We start from the raw sequence: 8,506 nt of genomic DNA, 5'->3' as shown, positions 1-8,506 counted from the left end.
CAGCAAACCAAAATAAGAACACACCAAAGATATAGTATAAACAAATTTGCAGGCACATAGAGAAAATAATACTTGATCAAAAAATTCATCATGAAGACATAAATTGATTCACAATCAAGAGAACTGAAAAATTCATCAGGTAAAAGGAAAAAGAAAAAGAAAAAGGAAGAAATTGATTCCTTAAAGAGACATGGTCCAAAGACCACAAGTTGAACAAATTTGGGATATAATGTACAAACAAATTAGTCACTAATTCGACATATCCCAAACATCAAATGCAGCCTAAATAGTCACTAATTCCTCGGTCTTGCACACTTTTCATTGAAGAAGTCTACCACTAGACTAGGGACTGTATTCCCTATTTTTTTACTTGCACAGCTTTCTCATGTAAGAAACAAATCTCTGAATTTGAGATCTGGAAACTTCTCATACCATATGCATATCCCTGGCTGCAAAAATAAAGAGGTCCACTTGGATCACATATGACTGCATAAAGCTTTCTGTATAAGCATAGAACAAATAATCTTAATTCAAAGTATAGAGGGTGTGGATGGAAAAAATAACTAAAAAATGACCACAGTATCTCTAGCTTGAACTCCTCTTCTAGAGCCTTTACAATCTCCACAGTATCTAAGCTATCCAATCCCAAATCTTTCTGAAAATGGATGTTTATAAGTGAAAGTCTGTCTTTGTTTTCACGAGTAAGATTGTTGAAGTCTTAAATTGGTTCCATTTTTAAGTTCATTCCCAATCCTAGCCTAAACCCGAGGGAGTTGGTTAACCAATATTATGAGCCCAGATGAACTATGGGAACAAAGAACCAAATCACACCAATCCAATTTGTAACTCAGTTTATCAATATATTATTTTTAGTTGCTCAACATTTTCTCACAAAGCATCACTAGCCTTAAAATATATGTGCATGCACTAAAAGCATTTCTTGCTTCTACAAATCAAATATCATTTTAACTAAAGAATTTTATCATAAATGAAATTTAACTAGCACTTCAATCCTTTCAAAAGTATAATAATAATAAAATAAATAAATAAAGAAAGTAGCTATTCTATCTAGAAAACTGATTCATCAAGGCTTGGTGTAAACATATAAGCACATACTCTACACTATAAAATAAAATTGCCAAGCCACATAATATTAGTATATTAAGGAATCAAGAAACATAAAAGTGAAATTTATTATTTAGTATAATTGTAGTTAGTTCATCATCTGTGCAAACAGGACAAAATATAACTCATTAAGCCTATTTACCATAATGCATCCAAACATACTAGAAGAAATTGCCAAGTCAAAACAAACCAAGAAAAAAGTTATTTTAACAGCAATGGCACTCACCCATTCACCTAGGCAAAGGGACTAGTAATATTTGGCAAATCTGTGACATTCACTAGACTCCTCTCCTTTTGCTACTAAGCACCTGCAGTTTTTGATTGAAGAATAAAAATAAAAATAAAAAGGCAATTACTTAGTTCTACAATAAGTTGGTAAGATGTTTAAAACTCTTCATATAGAGCCCATTCATTCATGAATGCCTCAAAATGATATAATACTAAAAAAGTGTGCCTGTGAAACTCAATGTAGTGAGTGAAACAGTGTCTGGTCTAATTGGTTGTAGGAAATCAAAAATCAACTGGTCCAGTCTTCAGTTCAATCTGAAAGGCAACATAAAGAAGTTGATATCAGTAAAAAAGAAAACCAAAAAAAATAATAAATAAAATAAGCTCCATACTAGAACTAACCACTCAAACATAGGATTACACATGTTCAACCGCCACATAACAGGGTCTATGGGGGTGTTGAACACATGAGAGACCCATTTTGAATAGTATAACAACCACCAATGAGAACCAAAAGGAAAGAACAAAACAGGTTGAGAACAAACACACAATATAGTCCTTAGCCACTCAACCCACACACTCAACTCACACATAAAACACTACAAAATATATGCTTACATTCATCTCAACCCACCAAACAAAAAATTCCTTCACAATATGTACCAGCTTGCCAATCTGCACAACAAACATTAGAAAATATATATATATATGCTCAACGTCACTCAACCCACAAGTCTCACCAGCTCCACACAAGTATGACTACTACCTAGGAATATCTGAAAAGTACTTGTAAAGAACAAGATATGCCCCTTTGATTAGGAAAGCCAGGATACAACATGGCAGACAAGAAGTGTTTTCGTTTTCATTTTTGAAAAACTGACATGAAGCATGCAGAAGAATAATACATAAAGCAACTCAGTTACATTAAGCTATTTCCTGTTCATTTTTGTAATTTTTTTTACCTAACTCAGAAAATCCCCATAACTCAGCCTTACCTTTGTTGGGTGTGGAATTTAATACCAGAACAGAGAAATGTCAATTTCAACAGGACTCATACAGCGAAACTCAAAACCAACGATTTCTAAAGCTTGAAAATGCTCAAGTTAAAAAGAGTATAAAATGGACTAGAAAGTGCATTCACTGGCTTTAGGTAGCCTGTGTTCGTTTTCAGTCTTCCTTCTTGTCAAGTTCATCGATTGCAGCAAGTCTTTCAACAAAGGAGGATGAGAATAGTGATAGGCAGAATACCAAGGATCAGTATTCATAGCTGACAGGTTCTCTTCCTGAAAAAGCCATTATTAGCTCGGTTAATCAGCAATTCAAACACTCATAACATTATGAAGTCCTATAACAATTATGAATTTATTATAATATGTTTAGAATAGAAGTATTTGACCGCCCATAGTACTATTAAAAGAGATGAGGCTTTGGTCTAGCACAACTGTTAATCATATTATCTTATGCATATATCAGAACACAACTGTATTGCAAACACACAAATGCTATGTGGCCCATGACAGGACAAGAAAAAAAATACTTGGTTATTAATATTATTTTCTTACCCCGCCCTGCTCAAGATGCATGAAGGTTCTGGCTCAAACAGAAGATAGTAACTAAGTAGAAATGAAACTGAAAGAATAAATGCAGAACTGAGCAAAGTCTACTAAAAGCAGATATATGACAAGAAATTGTGACTCAAGAAAACTTTTCTTCAACGTAGTTATCACATAAGCCCAATAGCATGTGTCAAAGTGCACTAACCTAGTATGAGTTTCTTGTTTCCCTATACAATATCGTTTCCTGCTACATTCACAAGAGAGAAGTTCAATTCCTTTCCAATCCGTATAGCTTGGTTGCAATTCTCAACTTTTCTGAAAGGCATCTTGATGGGAGGTTTTGTTGCTTGCTTCCAGTTTACTGATCCTAGGTAAACTTTGTCAAGAACTTCCAATATAACCCATCTACATGTAAGAGGGATAAAAATCAAACAAAATTAACAAGCACTCAAAAATAGGGCAAGGAAATTGTAACCTCAGCCTGTTCTGACATCCTCAAACATATTATTGACATATGAATCAACTCCAAGACTGTTAATCCACAGTCGGAAGCATCTCTCCTCCCTAGAAGTTTGAGCATCATCTATCATCATCTCAGAAAAAGACATTTTTGGTGTCCATGGATAAGCCATTCCTGCATTAAGAAATTCACAAACTAATTACAAAGAAATCCACAGTGATAAAATCATGGGAAAAGCCAAAATATGCATAAGCAATTAGTCCGACCTCTGCTGGAATATTTGAGCAACAAATGCCAGATTTAGATTTGTCGATCCCTCAACAATGTCCTTTGGAGTGACATATCTTTTGTAATCCATTCTCTCTACATGCTCAAGAATCAGATTCGCTCTTTCAGTAGGATCCTTAGTATCCAATGTGGTGGCACTACCATGTTCTGGTGCAAGAACATTAAGCAAGTGAGCACATGCTTCGCCATCCTGCCAAATTAGTGTTAAAAAATAAAAATAAATAAAAAAAGGAAAACAGAGCGTGGGGAAAGAGAAATCAAATACTACATGACCAACCATAAGTAGTAAACAGAGAAATCTTTATCATGACCAACCATAAGAATTTACATTTCAAGAAATTATTGCTACATTGATAGACATCATCTCATCAGAATTTTCATAAAAAAAAAAAAAAGTTTGTACAATAGGCCTGAATGAATGTATTACCATACTGAGAGACAACATCAAAAATCAAATTTATGCAATATAAAAACTCCAGGGAGATGAAAAACAACGCTATAAGGATCTCCAATACCAACCTGCAGTCACAATAAAGAGTACACAATCATTTCAGTATCAACACAAAACAATGGACAACAAACAATAACAAAGACATTGAAATAAAAATAAAAATAATACCCTAGATATAAAATCAGACACCAATGCCATAAAACTATTCCCATCATCCAAACCACACATGGGGACTAGTGTCCATACTGCCTGGACAATTTGATTGTCACAACACCAATAGTTATCTCCATAAGTATCTTCTGTGTTGTTTTTCCTCTGCAAAATATCCCCCATGACTAATTTCTTGTGTAATGCTTTGAGACTGCAAGAACAAAATAAGAGGGTCGTCCAGCAAGGAATAGAAAGTCACTCAAAAAGTTCTAAGATTCACAACCAGGTTTTTATTTTGAGACACATTTAGATCATCATATGCCAAATTGATATGGTTCAACAACATTTTCGTGCAAACCAATTCTTTTAAAAGTTAGCCATAGCATCTTCTTAAGTTTAAATAACAAAAGCACAATATAATTTCACAACATTCAAACTTTGCGACATCATTTACTGCACACTTTGAAAATTTGCGACATCATTTAAACTTTGCGATATCGAGCTCATCTAAAACTTGATTAATTCTCATAATGCCATTCAAGTTCATCTTATATAAGGAGAAGAGAAAGACTAATGGAGAACATGTATTTTATACCACCAAAGATGTATGCTTTGAAAGATTTCATATAATCCTTAAAAGATATTTCATAATCCTTGAGCACTGCCGTTTGCGATACTTCCTTCCATCCATGAGTGACAAAAATGATAGAGAGCAATTCATTTGTTAGCTGTCAGTTTCTATTTCAATATGTGCTTATGACATGGAACAGGACCAATGAAGACCTGAATTTTAGAGCACAAAACAAAATCAACAATTAAACAGATAGCAACCATGATGGATTTAGTCACGCACTTAGAACACCAAACATGCTGCCAATGTCTAATGCAAAAGAGAAGAACTGGTTTTTTTAACACAAACCTTCTCATGCTCAACCACCATCCATGTCTCAAAACTGAATGAAAATATAGAACTAGCAAGAGAGAGACAGATACTTGCTAGCCAGACACTCAGATGTGGACAAACTCTCTTCTACATGCCAACAAAGAGGTGCAGGATGCAAAATATCCAACAAACGTCCTTTTGACCTCTGCATCAAACAGTAGAATTCACTATAACAGAAAAATAGAACAATGAAATGAAATATAGCTCACTATGCCTTGTAATCCCATTAAACATAAAAATCATTGAAATATAGCTCCTGGACCACCTCCTACTATACACAACTCGACCAAGAGAACATATAAACACATACAAAAATCGTAATATAAACCCTTATTTTCAACCCATTCTTGACTTGTATTCACAGCTAACAACATAAAAGCACTTTACAGTTACAAATTCATCTTCCTATATATATTCAGCCAAAAAAAAAAAAAACTCATTTTCAGAAAAATTATGGAAGGAAAAAAAAAAACATGAATGGTATATAATTCTTACAAAGAACACATATGAACAAGAATTATATATATATATATATATAGAGAGAGAGAGAGAAGGTGAAAGAAAGCACAAAAACTAGAAAGGAAGACAGCAAAGAAGAGTTAAGATGTAAACTGTGTTTGTTTATATGAAACAGAACAATATAATAAAAACCCACTAAATCAATCAAAATTATCTCAATAAAATTAACCGTATATATTCAAAGTAAGCAAATAAAACCTTGAATAAAATTATCTCCTTCTCTGAATCTTCAAAAGTTGTCAATCGAGCTCCGTATACGGACGACATTTTGTGAGACGGGTCGGAGGAGAAACCGAAATCAAAAATCTAAACTTCAATTCTGTAGATCAGATCGTCAAGGAAAACAAGGTTTCCAATGGAATTCCTATATATAGAGCGGGTTGGCGATTACAGATGCGAAGAACCAAAAACAAGAGATGGGGAAAGCCACTGGAATGAGAGCAGGAGAGGGAAAGCCATCGTCTGCTGTGCTCACAGTCGCGAGAGAGACAAAGATAGGGATTTTTTGTTCAAAAATTAGGGATTTGAGATTTGGGGATTTTTGGTTGAGGGGGGAAAAACGAGCGGGAATGGAAAAGGGGGAAGAGATTAGGGATTTTTGAGATGGGGGATTTTGGGTTTGGGGTGGGAGGAACCCGAGCTGGAATTGGGGGGGGGGGCATGGAAATTTTTTTGGAAATTTTTTTTTATTTTCATTACAAATGAATATTTAAATAATAAAAAATATATATTTTTTTCCGCAATGGAGGATTTGCTAAAAAAAATTATTTTTTATTAATTTTTTTTTTATAGTTGATGAAATGTTTTTTTTCATTTAGTAAGGTTGAAAATTTATTTGTTTCATATTTATTTTAATGAATAAAAAATTATTATTATTTTTTTATTTGGTAGAGGTAGGGATAATATTTTCTATTAAAATAAAGTTAATTTTTTGTGGTCAATGAAAAATATTTTTTTGCGACTCATTTTATTTTATTTTTGGTTACTAAAAATCAAGAACTAATTTTTTTTGGTAGAGGATAGAAGTGGCAATAGTAGTGAAAGTGGTGGTGGTAGTGATGGTGAAGGAGATAAGTGGTGAAGTTGTGGTAGTGGTAGAGAAGATAGAATAACGGTGGTAGATAAGAGGTAATAATAATAGTAGTAGTGGTGGTAGTGGAGTGGTAGCGATGGTGGTAGTAATGATAGTTGTAGAGGTGGAGTGACAACAGTGGTAGTAGTGGAATGGCATTTGCAGTAGTGGTGAATGTGGTGGAGAAGATGGGTGGTGAGAGAGAGATGAGTGAGAGACAGATAGAGAAGAGAGATAGAGAGAGAGAGAGAGAGAGAGAGAGAGAGAAACAGACAGAGACAAAGTAATGAGCGAGAGAGAGACAAAGTGAAGTTTAATAAAAATAGAAATGGAAACTGATGAAAATTAAACGTGGAAGTTCATTGAAGAAACCACTACACCTTAACGATTTATTTGGAAATTAAATAAAAAAGGAAATTGAACAGAAAAGGGAACTAAATAAAAATGTAAGTGGAATAAAAATAAAAATGGAAGTTGCATAAAATTAAAAATGGAAGTTCATTCAAGAAACCACTACACCTTAATGATCTATTTGGAATTAAATAAAACAGGAAATTCAATGGAAAAAGAAATTGAATAAAAATTGAAGTTGAATAAAAATAAAAATGGAAGTTGCATAAAATTAAAAATGGAAGGTCATTCACGAAAGCACTATACATTAACGATCTATTTGGAAATTAAATAAAAAAAGAAATTTAATAGAAAAGGAAATTGAGTAAAAATGGAAGGGGAATAAAAATAAAAATGAAAGTTGCATAAAATTAAAAATGGAAGTATATTCAACAAACCACTATACCTTAACGATCTATTTAGAAATTAAATAAAAAAAGGAAATTGAATAGAAAAGGAAATTGAATAAAAGTGGACGTTGAATAAAAATAAAAATGGAAGTTGCATAAAATTTAAAATGAAAGTTCATTCAAAAAACCACTACACCTTAACGATCTATTTGGAAATTAAATAAAAAAGGAAATACAGAAGAAAAAGAAATTCAATAAAAAATGGAAGTTCATTCAAGAAACCAGTACACCTTAATGATCTATTTGGAAACTAAATTAAAAAAGAAATTCAATAGAAAAGGAAATTGAATAAAAATGGAAGTTGAAAAAAAACAAAAACAAAAGTTGCACAAAATAAAAAATGGAAGCCTATTCAAGAAACCATTATACCTTAACGATCTATTTGTAAATTAAATAAACAAAGGAAATTGAATAGAAAAGAAAATTGAATAAAAATGGAAGTGGAATAAAAATAAAAATGGAAGTTGCATAAAATTAAAAATGAAAGTTCATTCAAAAAACCACTACAGCTTAACGATCTATTTGGAAATTAAATAAAAAAGGATATTCCGTCGAAAAAGAAATTGAATAAAAATGGAAGTTGAATAAAAATAAAAATGGAAGTTCATTCAAGAGACCACTATACATTAACGATTTATTTGGAAATTCAATAAAAAAAGGAAATTGAATAGGAAAGGAAATTGATTAAAAATGGAGGTTGAATAAAAATAAAAATGGAAGTTCATTCAAAAAACCACTATACCTTAACGATCTATTTGGAAATTAAATAAAAAAAGGAAATTCAATAGAAAAGGAAATTGAATAAAAATGGAAGTTGAATAAAAATAGAAATGGAAACTGCATAAAATTAAACATGGAAGTTCATTCAAGAAACCACTATACCTTAACGATCTATTTGGAAATTAAATAAAAAA

At 32.4% G+C, this 8,506-nt stretch overlaps 1 non-coding gene across 5 annotated transcripts; it reads right to left on the bottom strand.

The window, feature by feature from the left end:
* Positions 1 to 1,433: 1,433 nt before the first annotated feature.
* LOC114313439 (uncharacterized) lies at positions 1,434 to 6,180 on the bottom strand. 5 transcript variants are annotated; one of them, XR_014358328.1, is made up of 4 exons: positions 5,919 to 6,180; positions 5,178 to 5,346; positions 3,115 to 5,041; positions 1,434 to 2,636 (listed from the first exon to the last, which is right to left on the bottom strand). It is a non-coding gene; the product is annotated as an uncharacterized LOC114313439 (transcript). The 5 variants fall into 5 exon arrangements; XR_014358329.1 differs by having other exon boundaries at positions 3,115 to 4,469; XR_014358330.1 differs by having other exon boundaries at positions 1,434 to 2,028; positions 2,349 to 2,636; positions 3,115 to 5,346; positions 5,919 to 6,179.
* Between the last annotated feature and the right edge of the window lie 2,326 nt (positions 6,181 to 8,506).

This window comes from Camellia sinensis, unplaced genomic scaffold (assembly GCF_055761805.1).
Source record: "Camellia sinensis isolate YWXY unplaced genomic scaffold, ASM5576180v1 Unanchor2, whole genome shotgun sequence".
Classification (NCBI taxonomy): domain Eukaryota; kingdom Viridiplantae; phylum Streptophyta; class Magnoliopsida; order Ericales; family Theaceae; genus Camellia; species Camellia sinensis.
Note: the sequence above shows the minus strand (reverse complement) of the source record. Positions and strands in the feature narration are given on the sequence as shown.